Below are 20,624 nucleotides of genomic sequence, written 5' to 3' on the forward strand. Positions count from 1 at the left end.
ATATAATGAGCCCAAGCCCAAAAAAGGCCAAATGATTGTGTGGTTTCCCAATAGGTCCACCAGGTCCTCACTTACAATGACTGGAAAACATTGTTGCATTTAAACTTTGTATCACCAGTTAGTGTGATGAACGTGATAAAATATATTTGCAATGGGAAGTAATAGCTGGTTTGTTAATTTCATTTTGGAAAGGAAATGGTTGTGCTATTGTATTGTTCTGACTTCATGGGGCCTACTGGAGTGAATGGGCTGCTTATTCTGTAACATTATTTGATGCTGTGTGAGACTGCTGTCTCCTGGCTATCAGCCCTGTCTCTGTGTTTGACCAAAACTGGCTCTCCTTCAGCGCCATGGAGTGCACAGGTATTACGGTTGCTGTCCTTTCAGCACCACAAGCCTTTCACATCTGATGTGACACTGTTGTTGTCTCTATTGGTGATAGTGTGATAGTGGTGCTGGCTACCATAAGCTGTGCAAACAGTGCATTATGTTCAAATCAAATCAAATTGTATTGGTCACATATACATATTTAGCAGATGCTATTGCGGGTGTAGCGAAATGCTTGTGTTTCTAGCGCCAACAGTGCAGTAGTATCTAACAATACACAACAATACACACAATACACTCAAATCTAAAAGTAAAAGAATGGATTGAAGAAATATATAAATATTAGGATGAGCAACGTCGGAGTGGCATAAACTAAAATACAGTAGAATAGAATACAGTATATACATATGAGATGAGTAAAGCAAAAATATGTAAACATTATTAAAGTGACTAGTGTTTCATTATTAAAGTGGCCATTGATTCCAAGTCTATATATGTAGGGCAGTAGCCTCTAAGCTGCAGGGTTGCGTAACCGGGTGGAAGCCGGCTAGTGATGGCAGGTGAGTTCCTGCCGCTCTGATATCCAAAAGTTATTTCCGGCTGTAATGTAATAACACAAAAAAAATACTGGCCAAATAATGTAAGAAATAACAAAAAAACACAAAATACTGCAAAGTTGCTTAGGAGCTAGAAGCAGAGCTGCCATATCTGTCGGCGCCATCTTCAAAATTCTATGTGTCATGTTGTGTCCATGCGGGTTCTGTCTGTGTGCGCGGCAGCCCGAAGCGCGGCCTGTTTGATTCATTCATAATGTCATCAAAAAGCATTGCTCCTCCTTCACGAGAAATAGAATGGGCCGACTACAGAATATATAATGTCTGGCGTATTAAGTGATGCTATGTTTTCTGTTCTTTTCATGTTTGTTTTTTTATTCAACTTATTGTTAGATTTTTGGTCCCTCTGAAGGCCTAGGTCCTATAGTCACGGTCTGTTTGTGACGTCAGTGTGTCATGTACTGGAAAAGGGTCTATAACCACTTCCTCAAAATAGTCAGAAAACTCAAGAAATCTGTCATTAATGTTGATGTTTTTGCCGAGGAGATCTTAGTGGTGCAATTTTACATTTAACTAAGATGTTTGTTGCTCAATGAAAATATCTGCACGAAAACGACTCGTCTCTCATTTAAGGACAAATACTTTATTGAAGAATACCTACTGTTGACCAATAACCCCCTTCCCCTTCGGCTACAGACTTCGGCTTGACTCGAGGAAAAAATGTTGTGTGCCAGAACAGCTGAAAAAACCCTTACCGTAAGTCCAAAACGAAAACAAAATGTTGTCATAATATATGCACAAACTCTTCCGAACTGTTTCGGCTGGAAAGCATGCTGACGCCTTAAAGGCTAACAAAAAGTCTGTCTTACAATGGTTTCAGTAGTCCTACATTGTCCCAAGGTATAGATTATACCCCTATTTAGACCTGAAGTAGCAGACAGTCTAAATCCAGATTAGTGACATTGTCGGACTACTAAAACCATTTGTAACAGAATTTTAGCTAGTCTGCCTAGTTAAATAAAGGTTAAATAATAATAATAAAATATGTACATGCTAAAATCTCCACTGTAGAACACACAGGGTGTTCACTCCTTAGGCCTACCTTCCTTTCTGTGTCGAACTTCGGCCTCAAGTCTTGGGTGGAAAATCTACTTCTGAAAGTACCATGCTTAGATTCATACACAGCCACAGTTTCGATGCAAACAAGACACACTGGTTTGGCATTGGAGAAATAGGATGAATATATTTTAATAGAACAGGTAGGCAGTGATGGAAAAAGTACCCAATTGTCATACTTGAGTAAAAGTAAAGATCCCTTAATAGAAAATGACTCAAGTAAAAGTGAAAGTCACCCAGTAAAATAGTACTTGAGTAAAAGTCTAAAAGTATTTGGTTTTAAATATACTTAAGTTTCAAAAGTAAACCTAGTTACAAACCCCCCTATATTGTAAATTCAATCCGGTTGGTATAAGATTGAAATGGGAAAATAATGTACCTGTGAAAACCCTATGAAATAGCTCCCCAATACCGTCTGATGTATATATTTAATGTATTACATGAATGGTGACCACAGCCCTTCCGACAATACATTTAAATCGTGTTTTCCTGTGATTTTTCCCACCCTGCTGCATGTTTTCAATGTATTCCATTTCAAATGTGTCTCCCAGTGCAGCTTTACTTCCAGGCTGTTATGACAGATCTGGCCGTATCTTCTCTCTATGTTTCTAGGACTACACCAGGCATAGGGATGGTTGGTAGAAGATTGAAATAGACACTAACTATTTCACTTAAAACAGTTTGTTTCATTTAATTATACACAAGAGAAGAAGAGGTTGCCCAGCATAAATTAATGTACAAACATTATTTTTCGTCATTTAGCAGATGCTCTTATCCAGAGCGACTTATAGGACCAATAGAGGTTAATTGCCTTAATCAAGGGCACAACAACAGATTTTTCACCTAGTTGGCTCGGGATTCAAACCAGCGACCTTTCAGTTACTGGCCCAACACGCCAGATCAATTAACTTCAATACAGTTATTCAAATACATTCATAATCAATTAATAAAATAATGAATCTAGTTTTAAAAGACAATTTATAAAACACAAGTAGTCAATTCATAGCCTGTTTATCATTAAACAAAAGTTGTTTAGTAATATAAAATAATCCACCCAAACTGATCATCACACCATCTTTATCTGATGTACACTGAGTGTACAAAACATTAGGAACACCTGCCTAATTTTGAGTTGCACACCCCATTGTCCTCAGAACAGTCTCAATTCGTCGGGGCATGGACTGTCCAAGGTGTTGAGAGCGTTCCACAGGGATGCTGGTCCATGTTGACTGCAATGCTTCCCACAGTTCTGTCAAGTTGGCTGGGAGTGGATATCTATTCCAAATAGCTCGTTCCATCTCCTCCCACAGATGCACAATTGGATTGAGATCTGGTGACTCGGCAGGCCACTGCAGTTAGCGGAATTCACTGTCATGTTCTTGGAACCATTCCTGGACAAGGCTTGTTGCATGGGGCATAATCCTGCTGAAAGAAATATGTTTGCAGATGGATAACTGCTGCCATGAAGGGATGCACCTGATTGGTAACGATGTTTAGATATCCTGTGGCATTCAAATGTTGCTCTACTTTTATCAAGGGGCCCAATGTGTGCCATGAAAACACACCCCACACCACCACCACCATCCTGCAATGCTGACACACAGCATGGATGCATGTACTCATGGTTTTCTCCATACCCTAGTCCTCCCATCAGTGTGAAACAGCAGGAACGGGGATTCATCAGACCAGGCAATGTTTTTCAAATTCTCCAATGTCCAGTGTTTTCATTCCTTAGCCCACTGCAACTGCAGTTTCTTGTTTTCTGCTGAAAGCTAATGGGGATCCATAATAAATACACCACAACTACATCATTAAGGATCATAGCTTTCACCTGGGTTCACCTGATCAGTCTATGTCATGGAAAGAGCAGGTGTCCTTAATGTTTTGTACACTCAGTGTATGTTATGTCTACTAGTTCACTCCCACAGAAAATTGCAGAGGGAAGCAGTACATCCCAGTCAACCATCAAACTCCATTGTGAGACGCCTCAAATAGGATATTCAACCTTAAAGGCAAATCCAAGGTCATCTCAATATCATTACAGTAGAAGCTAACAAAACACACCAAAACTGACCAGGTGAACACTGATCAGCAAAGTAAAGAGAGGCTAACATTCTATAACGTTCCCTTTGATTTTGAATTTTAGGACCCCTTTAGTTATAAAAATATATATTTAAAAATGAATTTGGCCTTTACTACTATATCCAATAGAAACACATTGAATAACACATTCATAAATGGGCAAAAAAAAGACTAATGGTGAAAACTGATCATCACATCATCTCTATCTGATACATTCAGTACAATGTAGTATTTTATTAGGATCCCCAGCGGCTACTCTTCCTGGGGTACAAACAAGAAACACAAAAAATACATCAAATACATCATCAAGCACTACATTTACAATTTAGTAACATTGCAGATGCTCCCGTCCAGAGAGCTAGTGCATTCATCTTATGATAGCCAGGAGAGAACCACACATCACAGTGGTATTCCAACCACGTATCACAAGCATAATACAATGCAAAATACAATATAAAATACATTTGAAAAAAATCTGTCTCTTCAAATAAAAGAAAATGTTATTTGTCACATACACGTGTTTAGCAGATGTTATAGCGGGTGTAGCGAAATGCTTGTGCTTCTAGCTCCGACAGTGCAGTAATATCTAACAAGTAATATCTAACAATTTCACAACATATACCCAATACACACAAGTCTAAGTAAGGAATGGAATTTAAGAATATATACATATATGGACAACCAATGACAGAGCGGCATGGACTAAGATACAGTAGAATATTATAGAATACAGTATATACATATATGGACAACCAATGACAGAGCGACATGGACTAAGATACAGTAGAATATTATAGAATACAGTATATACATATGAGATGTGTAAAATGCTTCACAACATCAGCTGAGCTAAAAGTTCCTGTTGTTATTTTTTAAATGTGTCATAAGGTTTATTTTATTTTATTGATTTTATGATTTTTGAATCTGGTTTTATTGCTAGTTTGAGTTACCTGGCAGAGAGTTCCATGTAGTCATGGCTCTATTTAATACTGTGTGTTTCCCAGCGTCTGTTCTGGACCTGGGGACTGTGAAGAAACCTCTTGCTGCATGTCTTGTGTTGTACCGATGAGTGTCCGAACTAGCTCATTCCCACAGAAAACTGCAGAGGAAAGCAGTACCACCCAGTCATCTATCAGACCTCACTGAGTGTATTCAACCCTAAGGGCAAATCCAAGGTTATCTCAATATCTTTACAGTAGAAGATAACAAAACACACCAAAACTGACCAGGTGAACACTGATCAGTAAAGTCAAGACAGGCTAACATTCTATAACGCTCCCTTTCCTCTGCACAGTTCTCTCACAGTGAGAAACAATAGGATTACAATAGAGTGTTACTCTTTCTTAATGTTATCAAATGCACTGTTACCACTTCCTTTCTGAGGTGAGAATGAAGTGACTTTAATCTTAACTGGTCTGAGACAACTGATGAGGCTTTTCTCCTGTGTGTGTTCTCTGATGACCTTTTAGCTCAACTGATGTTTTATAACATTTTCCACAGTCAGAGCAGTATTAAGGCTTCTCTCCTGTGTGTATATGTTTGTGTTGTTTTAAGTTGCCCAGTCGAAAGAAACTCACCCCACAGTCAGAGCAGAAGTAAGGCTTCTCTCCTGTGTGTGTTTTCTGATGAACTTTTAGCTCAGCTGATGATTTAAAACATTTTCCACAGTCAGAGCATAAATAAGGCTTCTCTCCTGTGTGTGTTTTCTGATGAACTTTTAGCTCAGTTGATGTAGTAAAGCATTTGACACAGTCAGAGCAGGAGTAAGGCTTCTCTCCTGTGTGTATACGTTCATGTCGTTTTAAGTTGCCCAGTAGAGAGAAACTCACCCCACAGTCAGAGCAGAAGTAAGGCTTCTCTCCTGTGTGTGTTCTCTGATGACGTATTAGCTCATATTTTGTTTTAAAAAAACATCCACAGTCAGAGCAGAAATAAGGCTTCTTTCCTGTATGTATAAGTTCATGTCTTTTTAAATCCCCCAGTCGAGAGAAACACTTTCCACAGTCAGAGCAGGCGTAAGGCTTCTCTCCTGTGTGTATACGTTCATGTATTTTTAAATCCGCCAGTCGAGAGAAACTATTTCCACAGTCAGAGCAGGAGTAAGGCTTCTCTCCTGTGTGTATACGTTCATGTCGTTTTAAGTGGCCCAGTTGAGAGAAACTCACCCCACAGTCAGAGCAGAAGTAAGGCTTCTCTCCTGTGTGTGTTTTCTGATGAACTTTTAGTTCAGCTGATGATATAAAACCTTTTCCACAGTCAGAGCAGAAGTAAGGCTTCTCTCCTGTATGTATACGTTCATGTTGTTTTAAGTGGCCCAGTCGAGAGAAACTCTTTCCACAGTAAGAGCAGGAGTAAGGCTTCTCTCCTGTGTGTGTTCTCTGATGAACTTTTAGTTCAGCTGATGATATAAAACATTTTCCACAGTCAGAGCAGGAGTAAGGCTTCTCTCCTGTATGCATAAGTTCATGTATTTTTAAGACCCCCAGTCGAGAGAAACATTTTCCACAGTCAGAGCAGGAGTAAGGCTTCTCTTCTGTGTGTATAAGTTCATGTTGTTTTAAGTGGCCCAGTCGAGAGAAACTCACCCCACAGTCAGAGCAGAAGTAAGGCTTCTCTCCTGTGTGTGTTCTCTGATGACGTTTTAGCTTAGTTGATGTTGTGAAATTCTTCCCACAGTCAGTGCAGAAATACAGATTCTCTCCTGTGTGTATTTGTAGGTGTATTTTTAACTTTGATAGAATTGGGAAAATCTCCTCACAATGTGGGCAGTGGTGAGACCTCTTAGCTCTGTGATCTTCCTGCTGTTGCTCTCTGGATGTAGAGAATGTCTCAACATGGTCTCCTGTGTGAACAACATCAGAAGAACCAGTCAGTTGGTGTAATATACAGTACCAGTCATAAGTTGACACACCTACTAATTCAAGGGTTTTTCTTTCTTTTTTACTATTTTCTACCTTGTAGAATAATAGTTAAGACATCTAAACTATAAAATAACACATATGGAATCATGTAGTAACCAAAAAAGTGTTAACCAAATCAAAATGTTATATTTTAGATTCTTCAAAGTAGCCACCCTTTGCCTTGACAGCTTTCCACACTCTTGGCATTCTCTCAATCAACTTCACCTGGAATGCTTTTCCTACAGTCTTGAAGGAGTTCCCACATATGCTGAGCACTTGTTGGCTGCTTTTCCTTCACTCTGTGGTCCAACTCATCCCAAATCATCTGAATTGGGTTGAGGTCAGATGATTGTGGAGGCCAGGTCATCTGATGCAGCACTCCATCACTCTCCTTCTTGGTCAAATAGCCATTACATAGCCTGTAGGTGTGTTGGGTCATTGTCCCACTAAGCGCAAACCAGATGGGATGGCGTATCACTGCAGAATGATGTGGTAGCCATGCTGGTTAAGTGTGCCTTGAATTCTAAAAATATCACAGACAGTGTCACCAGCAAAGCACCCCCACACCATCACACATCCTCCTCCATGCTTCACTGTGGGAACTACACATGCAGAGATCATCCGTTCACCTACTCGGTCTCTCACAAAGACAAGGCTGTTGGAACCAAAAATCGGACATTTGGACTCATCAGACCAATGGACAGATTTCCACCAGTCTAATGTCCATTGCTCATGTTTCTTTGCCCAAGTAAGTCTCTTCTTATTATTGGTGTCCTTCAGTAGTGGTTTCTTTTCAGCAATTCGACCTTGAAGGCCTGATTCACACGGTCTCCTCTGAAAAGTTGATGTTGAGATGTGTCTGTTACTTGAACTCTGAATAGTTTATTTGGGCTGCAATTTCTGAGGCCGGTAACTCTAATGAACTTATCCCCTGCAGCAGAGGTAACTTGGTCTTCCTTTCCTGTGGCGGTCCTCGTGAGTGGCTGTTTCATTATAGCGCTTGATGGTTTTTGCGACAGATCTTGAATAAACTTGAAAAGTTCTTGAAATTTTACGGATTGACTGACCTTCATGTCTTAAAGTAATAATGGACTGTCGTTTCTCTTTGATTATTTGAGCTGTTCTTGCCATAATATGGACTTGGTCTTTTACCAAATAGGGCTATCTTCTGTATACCACCCCTACCTTGTCACAACACACCTAATTGGCTCAAATGCATTAATGAAAGAAATGGCACAAATGAACTTTTGATAAGGCATTCCAGGTGACTACCTCATGAAGATGGTTGAGAGAATACCAAGAGTGTGCAAAGCTGTAATCAAGGCAAAGGGTGGCTACTTAGAAGAACTTAAAGTATAACATATATTTTGATATGTTTAACACTTTTTTTGTTACTACATGATTCCATATGTGTTGTTGAATAGCTTTGATGTCTTCACTACTATTACACAATGTAGGATGTAGGAAATAGTAAAAATAAAGATAAACCCTTGAATGAGTAGGTGTGTCCAAACCTTTGACTGGTAATGTACATTTATTTTTTGAAGCCCTTTTTACATCCGCAAAGTCACAAAGTGCTTTACAGAAACACTTCCTAAAATCACGAAAGATCAAGCAATGCAGATGTAGAAGCACAGTGGCTCCTAAAAACTCAGTATAAAGCAGGAACCTAGGGAGAAACATGGAGAGGAACCAGTCCTCTTCTGGCTGTACCGGGTGGCACAGCATCTCAATGCCCTCATGAAACAGTTCAACTGCAACTTTTCATAAACAGTGAGAAGTTTGAACAAACAAACATAGTTAGATAGAACCTGCTCTTACCATGAGAAACAGATTTCCCAATGTTCTCCTCCTCTTCTTCATCTTTAATGTTGACATTCAGCTCCAGTGTTTGACTGCAGTCTTCCAGCTTCACTGATGCCATCTCTGGATCCTGCAGTGCAAACTGGGCTCCACTGTCACAATCAGGACCCACTGACTGTAGGTTTGGACTTAGTGTGGAAGGAGAGGGGCAGGCTGGGTTTGTCCTCACTGTTGATGTTACCGGACTTATACCTGAGTTGGCAAGTAGTAATAAAGAGAAACGGAAACAAAAGTTATTGTCTTGACAATTCAGGCACATTCTATATTCTCTAAAAATATTTTGTATTTTTCAATCATCTAATTCAGTGTTTGACTGAAAAAGTACTAATTTTGGGTGCCGGTAAGGTATATATTTCGGTGCAGGAGCCCCACAATACCTTTGAGCTAATATTCTATAAGAGGAACATGAGCTCAAGCAGTAGACATTTCAGGTGCTGATATTCAGCTCTGTTGAGCTTCTGTCCAAGTCAAAACACTGATCTCATTTTAATAGATCAGGTAGCTAAGAATTGACAACAAATCATTAACATTACAAAGTACACACTACACAATGTACAGTTGAAGTCGGAAGTGTACATACACCTTAGCCAAATACATTTAAACTCAGTATTACACAATTCCTGATATTTATTCTTAGTAAAAATTCCCAGTCTTGCGTCAGTTAGGATCACCACTTTATTTTAAGTGAAAATGTCAGAATAATAGTAGAGATAATGATTTATTTCAGCTTTTATTTCCTTCATCAGATTCCCAGTGGGTCAGATGTTTACATACACTCAATTAGTATTTGGTAGCATTGCCTTTAAATTGTTTAACTTGGGTCAAACGTGTCGGGTAGCCTTCCACAAGCTTCCCACAATAAGTTGGGTGAATTTTGGCCCATTCCTCCTGACAGAGCTGGTGTAACTGAGTCAGGTTTGTAGGCCTCCTTGCTCGCACACGCTTTTTCAGTTCTGCCCACACATTTTCTATAGGATTGAGGTCAGGGCTTTGTGATGGCCACTCCAATACCTTGACTTGTTGTCCTTAAGCCATTTTGCCTCAACATTGGATGTATGCTTGGGATCATTGTCCATTTGGAAGACCTATTTGCGACCAAGCTTTATCTTCCTGACTGATATCGCAGACTACAGGTGGGTGTTGCTATGGTGACCAGTGAGCTAAGATAATATGGGGAATTGCCTAGCAGTGATTTATAGATGACCTGGAGCCAGTGGGTTTGGTGACGAATATGTAGTGTGGGCAAGCCAACAAGAGCGTACAGGTCACAATGTTGGGTAGTATATGGGGCTTTGGTGACAAAACGGATGACACTGTGATAGACTACATCCAATTTGCTGAGTAGAGTGTTGGAGGCTAATTTGTAAATGACATCGCCAAAGTCAAGGATCGGTAGGATAGTCAGTTTTACGAGGGCATGTTTGGCAGCATGAGTGAAGGAGGCTTTGTTGCGAAATAGGAAGCCAATTCTAGATCTAACTTTTGAATGGAGATGCTTAATGTGAGTCTGGAAGGATAGTTTACAGTCTAACTAGACACCTAGGTATTTGTAGTTGTCCACATACTCTAGGTCAGACCCGCCGAGAGTAGTGATTCTAGTCGGGTGCAAGCAGCATTCGGTTGAAGAGCATGCATTTAGTATTACTAGTGTTTAAGAGCAGTTGGAGGCTACGGAAGGAGTGTTGTATGGCGTTGAAGCTCGTTTGAAGGTTTGTTAACACAGTGTCCAATGAAGGGCCAGATGTATACAAAATGGTGTCGTCCGCATAGAGGTGGATCCGAGCGTCACCAGCAGCAAGAGCGACATCATTGATATACACAGAGAATAGAGTCGGCCCGAGAATTGAACCCTGTGGCACCCCCATAGAGACGGCCAGAGGTCCAGACAACAGGCCCTCCGATTTGACACATTGAACTCTATCTGAGAAGTAGTTGGTGAAGCAGGCGAGGCAGTCATTAGAGAAACCAAGGCTATTTAGTCTGCCAATAAGAATGCGGTGGTTGACAGAGTCGAAAGCCTTGGCCAGGTCGATGAAGATGGCTGCGCAGTACTGTCTTTTATTGATCGCGGTTATAATATCGTTTAGGATCTTGAGCGTGGCTGATGTGCACCCATGACCAGCTCGGAAACCGGATTGCATAGCGGAGAAGGTACGGTGGGATTCGAAATGGACGGTGATCTGTTTGTTAACTTGGCTTTCAAATATTTTTGAAAGGCAGGGCAGGATTAATATAGGTCTAACAGTCTGGATCTAGAGTGTCACCCCCTTTGAAGAGGGGGATGACCGCGGCAGCTGTCCAATCTCTGGGGATCTCAGACGTTACGAAAGAGAGGTTGAACAGGCTAGTAATAGGGGTTGTGACAATTTTGGCAGCTAATTTTAGAAAGAAAGGGTCCAGATTGTCTAGCCCAGCTGATTTGTAGGGGTCCAGATTTTTCAGTTATTTCAGAACATCAGCTGTCTGAATTTGTGTGAAGGAGAAGTGGGGGGGCATGGGCACGTTGCAGCGGAGGGTGCAGAGCTGGTGTCCGGGGTAGTGGTAGCCAGGTGGAAAGCATGGCCAGCCGTAGCAAAATGCTTGTTGAAATTCTCTATTATTGTAGATTTATCTGTGGTGACAGTGTTTCCTAGCCTCAGTGCAGTGGGCAGTTGGGAGGAGATGCTCTTATTTTCCATGGACTTTACAGTGTCCCAAAACTTTTTGGAGTTAGTGCTACAGGATGCACATTTCTGTTTGAAAAAGCTAGCCTTTGCTTTCCTAACTGATTGTGTATATTGGTTCCTGGCTTCCCTAAAAAGTTGCATATCGCGGGGGCTGTTCGATGCTAACGCAGTACGCCACAGGATGTTTTTGTGCTAGTCAAGGGCAGTCAAGTCTGAGGATAAATAAGCATGCCCCATTCAAAAAATTAAGATTGAGAGGAAAGCACTTTTAAAGAACAACCAGGCATCCTCTACTGACGGAATGAGGTCAATATCCATCCAGGATACCCGGGCCAGGTCAATTAGAAAGGCCTGCTCGCTGAAGTGTTTTAGGGAGCGTTTGACAGTGATGAGGAGTGGTCGTTTGACCGCGGACCCATTACGGACGCAGGCAATAATCGCTGAGATTCTGGTTGAAGACAGCGGAGGTCTATTTAGAGGGTATATTTGTCAGGATGATATCTATGAGGGTGCCCATGTTTACAGATTTGGGGTTGTACCTGGTAGGTTCGTTGATAATTTGTGTGAGATTAAGGGCATCTAGTTTAGATTGTAGGTTGGCCGGGGTGTTAAGCATATCCCAGTTAGGTCACCAAGCAGTACGAACTCTGAGGATAGATGGGGGGCGATCAGTTCACATATGGTGTCCAGGGCACAGCTCTGGGCTGAGGGGTGTCTGTAGCAAGCGGCAACAGTGGGAGACTTATTTCTGGAAAGGTTGATTTTTAGAAGTAGAAGCTCAAACTGTTTGGGCACAGACCTGGATAGTACAATAGAGCTCTGCAGGCTCTCTCTACAGTAGATTGCAACCCCACCCCCTTTGGCAGTTCTATCGAGACGGAAAATGTTGTAGTTGGAGATGGACATTTCTGGTGGCCTTCCTAAGCCAGGATTCAGACACTGCTAGAACATCAGGGTTGGCGGAGTGTGCTAACGCAGTGAATAACTCAAACTTAGGGAGGAGGCTTTGGATGTTAACGTGCAAGAAGCCAAGGCTTTTACGGTTACAGAAGTCAACAAATGATAACGCCTGGGGAGTAGGAGTGATACTGGGGGCTACAGGGCCTGGGTTAACCTCTACATCACCAGAGGAACAGAGGAGGAGTATAATAAGAATACGGCTAAAGGCTTTAAGTACTGGTCTTCTAGTGCGTTGAGTACAGAGGAAAAAAAGGGGCAGATTTCCGTGCGTTGTAGAATAGATTCAGGGCATTATGTACAGACAAGGATATGGAAGGATATGAGTACAGTGGAGGTAAATCTAAACGTTGGGTAACGATGAAAGAGATAGCATCACTGGAGGCACCGATTGAGTCGGTCTCCGCGTGTATGGGGGGTGGGACAAAGGAGCTATCTAAAGGTAGGTTGAGCTGGGCTGGGGGATCTACAGTGAAATAGTACAATAAGAAATAACCGAAACAGCAATAAGCAAAGCATATTGACATGGGAGAGAGGCATAAAGCAATCACAGGTGTTATTCGAGAGAGCTAAGGCAACAGCTGGTAATGGCGACAAAGTTTGGGCTGAGGCTAAACATAAACAGGATGCGGTACCGTATAAAGGAACAGTCCAGCAGGCATCAGCTGTATAGCTGAGTTATCATAAGGTCCGGTGAACAGCAATAGGAGAGTTCGGAGGTAGTTCGGAGGCTGCTATAGCACTGGCGAGCAAGAGGCCATGGCTAGCGTGTGCTAGCGGGCCAGGGCTAGCAGATGGGTCTTCGTGGTCGACGTCGTAACGGGAAGCCTGCTGTAACCACATCAGACGATTTCGTCGGCAGACCAGTCGTGTTGGATCGGCGGGGCTCCGTGTCAACACTAGGAGGTCCCGTCCGGTTGACAGAGAGGTAGATAGCCGGGCGATGGGCCTGGCTTTAGGATAGCTCAAGGCTGATTACCCACAACAACGTCCATTTGGTTGCAGCTAGCTGTGATGATCTGTTGTTAAAAGTCCAGTGATTCAGTGATTCCGGCAGAAAAACCGATGTTCTGGGTCGATAACACGCTGTGCAGACAGTGCAGACTGGCCGATAATAGTCCAGGCTAGAGCTGGCTGGTAGTGCAGGCCACAGACAATGGTGAAAAACCGCTGATGGTGGCTAATAGCAAGTAGCTAGTTAGCTGGCTACTCCCGTCCGGTAGACAGAGGTAGATAGCCGGGAAATGGGCCTGGCTCGAGGCTAGCTCACGGCTAACTGGTGCTTGCTTCAGGGGCAGCTGCCCGCTTGACCCCATCCCCTCCTCTCTTCTCCAGACCATCTCCGGTGACCTTCTCCCCTACCTCACCTCGCTGATCAACTCATCCTTGACTGCTGGCTATGTCCCTTCCGTCTTCAAGAGAGCGAGAGTTGCACCCCTTCTCAAAAAACCAACACTCGATCCCACTGATGTCAACAACTACAGACCAGTATCCCTTCTTTCTTTTCTTTCCAAAACTATTGAGCGTGCCGTCTTTAGCGTGCCAACTCTCTTGCTATCTCTCTCAGAATGACCTTCTTGATCCAAACCAGTCAGGTTTCAGGACTGGTCATTCAACTGAGACTGCTCTTCTCTGTGTCACGGAGGCCCTCCGCACTGCTAAAGCTAACTCTCTCTCCTCTGCTCTTGTCCTTCTAGACCTGTCTGCTGCCTTTGATACTGTGAACCATCAGATCCTCCTCTCCACCCTCTCCGAGCTGGGCATCTCCGGCGCGGCTCACTCCTGGATTGCGTCCTACCTGACCGGTCGCTCCTACCAAGTGGCGTGGCGAGAAGCTGTCTCCGCACTACGTGCTCTCACCACTGGTGTCCCCCAGGGCTCAGTTCTAGGCCCTCTCCTTTTCTCCCTATACACCAAGTCACTTGGCTCTGTCATATCCTCACATGGCCTCTCCTATCATTGCTACGCTGACGATACACAACTAATCTTCTCCTTTCCCCCTTCTGATAACCAGGTGGCGAATCGCATCTCTGCATGTCTGGCAGACATATCAGTATGGATGACGGATCACCACCTCAAGCTGAACCCTGGCAAGACGGAGCTGCTCTTCCTCCCGGGGAAGGACTGCCCGTTCCGTGATCTCGCCATCACGGTTGACAACTCTGTTGTGTCCTCCTCCCAGAGTGCGAAGAGCCTTGGCATGACCCTGGACAACACCCTGTCGTTCTCCGCTAACATCAAGGCGGTGACCCGATCCTGCAGGTTCATGCTCTACAACATTCAGAGAGTACGACCCTGCCTTACACAGGAAGCGGCACAGGTCCTAATCCAGGCACTTGTCATCTCCCGTCTGGATTACTGCAACTCACTGTTGGCTGGGCTCCCTGCCTGTGCCATTAAACCCCTACAACTCATCCAGAATGCCGCAGCCCGTCTGGTGTTCAACCTTCCCAAGTTCTCTCACGTCACCCCCCTCCTCCGCACACTCCACTGGCTTCCAGTTGAAGCTCGCATCCGTTACAAGACCATGGTGCTTGCCTATGGAGCAGTGAGGGGAACGGCACCCTACGTACCTTCAGGCTCTGATCAGTCCCTACACCCAAACGAGGGCATTGCGTTCATCCACCTCTGGCCTGCTGGCTCCCTTCCTCTGCGGAAGCATAGTTCCCACTCAGCCCAGTCAAAACTGTTCGCTGCTCTGGCACCCCAATGGTGGAACAAGCTCCCTCACGACGCCAGGACAGCGGAGTCACTCACCACCTTCCGGAGACATTTGAAACCCCACCTCTTTAAGGAATACCTGGGATAGGATAAAGTAATCCTTCTACCCCCAAAAAAAAAAAAAAAAATTGTAAAGTGGTTATCCCACTGGCTATAGGGTGAATGCACCAATTTGTAAGTCGCTCTGGATAAGAGCGTCTGCTAAATGACGTAAATGTAAATGTAAAGGGCACATGACAGCCCACTTGGAGTTTGCCAAAAGGCACCTCAAGACTCTCAGACCATGAGAAGGAAGATTCTCTGGTCTGATGAAACCAATATTGAACTCTTTGGCCTGAATCCCAAGCATCACATCTGGAGGAAACCTGGCACCATCCCTACGGTGAAGCGTGGTGGTGTCAGCATCATGCTGTGGGGATGTTTTTCAGCGGCAGGGACTAGGACACTAGTCAAGATCGAGGGAAAGATGAACGGAGCAAAGTACAGAGAGATCCTTGATGAAACCTGCTCCAGAATACTCAGGACCTCAGACTGGGGCGAAGGTTCACCTTTCAACAGGACAACTACCCTAAGCACACAGCCAAGACAACGCAGGAGTGGCTTTGGGACAAGTCTCTGAACGTCCTTGAGTGACCCAGCCAGAGCCCGGACTTCAACCCGATCTAACATCTCCGGAGAGACCAGAAAATAGCTGTGCAGCGACACTCTCCATCCAATCTGACAGAGCTTGAGAGGATCTGCAGAGAAGAATGGGAGAAACTCTCCAAATACAGGTGTGCCAAGCTTGTAGCGTCATACCAAAGAAGACTCAAGGCTGTAATCGCTGCCAAAGGTGCTAAAACAAAGTACTGAATAAAGGGTCTGAATACTTATGTAAATGTGATATTTTCGTATTTTTTATTATATTTGGTTAAAAAATGTTAGCAACAATTGATAAAAACAAGTTTTTGCTTTGTCATTATGGGGTATTGTGTGTAGATTAATGAGGGAAACAAACAACTTAATCTTAATCTATTTTAGAATAAGGCTGTAACATACCTAAATGTGGAAAAAGTCAAGGGGTCTTTGTCTCCCGAGTGGCGCAGTGGTCTAAGGCACTGCATCGCAGTGCTAGCTGTGCCACTAGAGATCCTGGTTTGAATCCAGGCTCTGTCGTAGCCGGCCGCGACCGGGAGACCCATGGGGCGGCGCACAATTGGCCCAGCGTCGTCCAGGGTAGGGGAGGGAATGGCCGGCAGGGGATGTAGCTCAGTTGGTAGAGCATGGCGTTTGCAACGCCAGGGTTGTGGGTTCGATAAAATAATGTATGTGCTAACTGTAAGTCGCTCTGGATAAGAGCGTCTGCTAAATGACTAAAATGTAAATGTAAATGATGTCTGAATAATTTCCCAATGCACTGTATATACAGTGGGGAGAACAAGTACTTGATAACCTGCAAAATCGGCAGTGTTTCCTACTTACAAAGCATTCAGAGGTCTGTAATTTTTTTTATAGGTACACTTCAACTGTGAGAGACGGAATCTAAAACAAAAATCCAGAAAATCACATTGTATGATTTTTAAGTAATTAATTTGCATTTTATTGCATGACATAAGTATTTGATACATCAGAAAAGCAGAACTTAATATTTGGTACAGAAACCTTTGTTTGCAATTACAGAGATCATACGTTTCCTGTAGGTCTTGACCAGGTTTGCACACACTGCAGCAGGGATTTTGGCCCACTCCTCCATACAGACCTTCTCCAGATCCTTCAGGTTTCGGGGGCTGTCGCTGGGCAATACGGACTTTCAGCTCCCTCCAAAGATTTTCTATTGGGTTCAGGTCTGGAGACTGGCTAGGCCATTCCAGGACCTTGAGATGCTTCTTACGGAGCCACTCCTTAGTTGTCCTGGCTGTGTGTTTCGGGGTCGTTGTCATGCTGGAAGACCCAGCCACGACACATCTTCAATGCTCTTACTGAGGGAAGGAGGTTGTTGGCCAAGATCTCGCGATACATGGCCCCATCCATCCTCCCCTCAATACGGTGCAGTCGTCCTGTCCCCTTTGCAGAAAAGCATCCCCAAAGTATGATGTTTCCACCTCCATGCTTCACGGTTGGGATGGTGTTATTGGGGTTGTACTCATCCTTCTTCCTCCAAACACAGCGAGTGGAGTTTAGACCAAAAAGCTATATTTTTGTCTCATCAGACCACATGACCATCTCCCATTCCTCCTCTGGATCATCCAGATGGTCATTGGCAAACTTCAGACGGGTCTGGACATGCGCTGGCTTGAGCAGGGGGACCTTGCGTGCGCTGCAGGATTTTAATCCATGACGGCGTAGTGTGTTACTAATGGTTTTCTTTGAGACTGTGGTCCCAGCTCTCTTCAGGTCATTGACCAGGTCCTGCCGTGTAGGTCCACCTTCCTCATGATCATTGATGCCCTACGAGGTGAGATCTTGCATGGAGCCCCAGACCGAGGGTGATTGACCGTCATCTTGAACTTCTTCCATTTTCTAATAATTGCGCCAACAGTTGTTGCCTTTTCACCAAGCTGCTTGCCTATTGGAGGCTTTCATCTTATTCTGAAGCCTGATAAATAACCAACAAAATGTGAAATTTGGGTTTGGGAACTACTTCTGTAAATGGATTAAGATATGATATACCAACCCCACTGCAGAAGTTGCCACTAACAACTTGATTTCACAACCTTTTAAGCTTTTCTGGGGCACGAGAAAGAGTCCTGGACTGGCTGGACATCCTTCTTTTAGCTATAGAACCCTTTGCCATTGCAGTCAGGGCCCACCCGTCAATTAGAGGAATAAAAATAGATTTTGCACATTGAGTGGCCCTGTATGCAGATGATACCCTCTTATTCCTAACAGATCTAAATAATTTTCTTCCCTCTCCAATTTAATTAATAACTTGTCAGTTTTTTGGGATTAAAGTTGAAAACCTTTTCCTAAACAAGCAAGAGAGACTGAATCCAATTGTACAGCATCCATTTGTGAATACAGAACAAGGTTTCACATATCTTGGTATTAAAATCACACCAGAATTTAGCTCCTTGAGCTCAACAAATGATGTCCCCATGGTGACGAGTGTAACAGAATCCATCAACAGATGGACATCATTGTCTATATCTATTACTGGTAGAATAAATATCATTAAGATGAATATTCTGCCCAAATTTCTTTATCCATTTCAATCAATTCCTCTGGCTCCACCACCTTTAGTTTCCCCAAATATCTGAAAGATACTCTCAAATGTTATCTGGAGCAACAGAAAACCAAGGCTTAGACTTTCTCTTCTTTATTTGCCCTATGACAGAGGGGGGATGCAACTTCCAAACCTACAGTGGCATTACTGGGCTGCAATGTTTTGGTTCTCCAAGAAACCACAAAAGGCTTCACTTTGGATGGATATTTGTACTCTGCTCCCTTTAAGAAACTAAAGAAGAAGACTACTAATCCCTTTGTTAAAAACACCAATTATATGGCAGGAAGTACAGCAATATCTGGGTGAATCCCCTGTATTATCCAGTTTTACACCAATTTGGGGAAATGACAATTTCACACCTGGTAAAAATGACTTGGGGTTTAAAGAAATTAGAAGAAAAGGTATTGTTAAAATAATGGACTTATACAATAAAAAAAAGGGCTAATGTCATTTGAAGAACTAAAGGGAAGATTTAACTTACCACAAAATTATTTTTTCAAATACTTACAATTGAGAAGCTTTATTTTTTCCAGTCTAAAACAATCTGCCCTACAACCTACTTTGACCACTTTAGAAACGCTCTCTGTTAATATGTGTTATGGGAGAGGTCAAATTACATCATTATATTGGAAAATGGTAGCTACTCATGAAGACAACTCTGATAGTAAGAGACTTCAGTGGATACAAGATATGCAGGAAGATATTTCAGCAGAGGACTGGGTATGATATGCTCGAGAGCACAGATACAGACCATAAACACCCGCCTGAGATTGTTGCAATACAATTGGATAATGAGAACAATTGTATTTCTGTAATTGTTGATTGTCCTACTGTGTTCTTGGGGACCTGCAACGCTGCAAAAATGTTTTGGTACCCTCCTGCAGTTCTGTGCCTCGACAAAATCCTTTCATGGAGCTCTACGGACAATTAATTCGACCTCATGGCTTGGTTTTTGCTCTGACATGCACTGTCAAATGTGGGACCTCATATATACAGGTGTGCCTTTCCAAATCACGTCCAATCAATTGAATGTACCACAGGTGGACTCCAATCAAGTTGTAGAAACATCTCAAGGATGATCAATGGAAACAGGATCCACCTGAGCTCAATGGTGAGTCTGAATATTTACAGTTGAAGTCGGATGTTTACATACACTTAGGTTGGAGTCATTAAAACTAGTTTCTCAACCACTCCACACATTTCTTGTTAACAAACTATAGTTTTGGCAAGTCGGTTAGGACATCTACTTTGTGCATGACACAAGTAATTTTTCCAACAATTGTTTAAAGACAGATTATTTCACATAATTCACTGTATCACAATTTCAGTGGGTCAGAAGTTTACATACACTAAGTTGACTGTGCCTTTTAAACAGCTTGGAAAATTCCAAAAAAGGATGTCATGGCTTTAGAAGCTTCTGATAGGCTAATTGACATCATTTGAGTCAATTGGAGATGTACCTGTGGATGTATTTCAAGGCCTACCTTCAAACTCAGTGCCTCTTTGCTTGACATCATGGGAAAGTCAAAAGAAATCAGCCAAGACCTCAGAAAAAAAATCGTAGAACTCCACAAGTCTGGTTCATCCTTGGGAGCAATTTCCAAATGCCTGAAGGTACCACGTTCATCTGTACAAACAATAGTACGCAAGTACACCATGGGACCATGCAGCCGTCATATCGCTCAGGAAGGAGAGGCGTTCTGTCTCCTAGAGATGAACGTACTTTGGTGTGTAAAGTGCAAGTCAATCCCAGAAAAACAGCAAGGGACCTGGTGAAGATGCTGGAGGAAACAGGTACAAAAGTATCTATATCCACAGTAAAACAAGTCCTATATTGACATAACCTGAAAGGCTGCTCAGCAAGGAAGAAGCCACTGCTCCAAAACCGCCATAAAAAAGCCAGACTACGGATTGCAACTGCAGATGGGGACAAAGATCGTACTTTTTAGAGAAATGTCCTTGGTCTGATGAAACTAAAATAGAACTGTTTGGCCATAATGACCATCGTTATGTTTGGAGGAAAAAGGGGGGTATTTGCAGCAGGAGGGACTGGTGCACTTCACATATTAGATGGCATCATGAGTAAGGAAGATTATGTGGATATATTGAAGCGACATCTCAAGACATCAGTCAGGAAGTTAAAGCTTGGTCGCATACGGGTCTTCCAAATGGACAATGACCCCAAGCATACTTCCAAAGTTGTGGCAAAATGGCTTAAGGACAACAAAGTCAAGGT

General features: G+C 43.0%; 1 long non-coding RNA gene across 1 annotated transcript; it reads right to left on the reverse strand.

Annotated features, from left to right (window-relative positions):
* Positions 1-4,280: 4,280 nt before the first annotated feature.
* On the reverse strand, positions 4,281-6,875 carry LOC123487732. Its single transcript, XR_006659867.1, has 2 exons — positions 6,838-6,875; positions 4,281-4,340 (listed from the first exon to the last, which is right to left on the reverse strand). It is a non-coding gene; the product is annotated as an uncharacterized LOC123487732 (long non-coding RNA).
* Between the last annotated feature and the right edge of the window lie 13,749 nt (positions 6,876-20,624).

Source organism: Coregonus clupeaformis, unplaced genomic scaffold (assembly GCF_020615455.1).
Source record: "Coregonus clupeaformis isolate EN_2021a unplaced genomic scaffold, ASM2061545v1 scaf1818, whole genome shotgun sequence".
NCBI lineage: Eukaryota > Metazoa > Chordata > Actinopteri > Salmoniformes > Salmonidae > Coregonus > Coregonus clupeaformis.